We start from the raw sequence: 688 nt of genomic DNA on the forward strand, positions 1-688 counted from the left end.
ACGCGATTTCACTCTTCATGATGGGTTTCTTTTTCGTGGCGACCGTCTCTGCGTTCCGGATTGTAGCCTCCGTCTTCAACTAATCGCTGAAACACATAATGAGGGTCATATAGGACGCGACAGAACATTGCATTTGATCTCTGTGTCATATTTCTGGCCGGCTCTAAGACGCGATGTTGAGCGTTTTGTGGAGAGATGCACGACATGTCAAACGTCGAAAGGACATGCTACAAACGCTGGTCTCTACATGCCGTTACCTATACCAACGCAACCGTGGACTGACATCAGTATGGATTTCGTCATGGGTCTTCCTCGTACACAAAAAGGGTTTGATTCAATCTTTGTTGTCGTGGATCGATTCTCAAAAATGGTGCACTTTGTTCCCTGTAAAAAAACGACGGATGCAGTTCAAGTTGCGACACTCTTATTCCGTGAGGTTTATAGACTTCATGGGTTGTCTACTTCTATTGTCTCAGACCGTGATTCACGCTTCATGGGTCACTTCTGGCGATCTCTTTGGAAGCTTCTCGGCACCAGTCTCGACATGAGTTCCGCTTATCATCCCCAAACGGACGGTCAAACAGAGGTGACCAATAGATCGTTGGGTAACTTGCTACGATGTCTTGTTGGTGATTCCATTAAATCGTGGGATTCAAAACTTCCTCAAGCAGAGTTTGCTCATAATCAT

Source organism: Brassica oleracea, chromosome C8 (assembly GCF_000695525.1).
Source record: "Brassica oleracea var. oleracea cultivar TO1000 chromosome C8, BOL, whole genome shotgun sequence".
Classification (NCBI taxonomy): Eukaryota; Viridiplantae; Streptophyta; class Magnoliopsida; order Brassicales; family Brassicaceae; genus Brassica; species Brassica oleracea.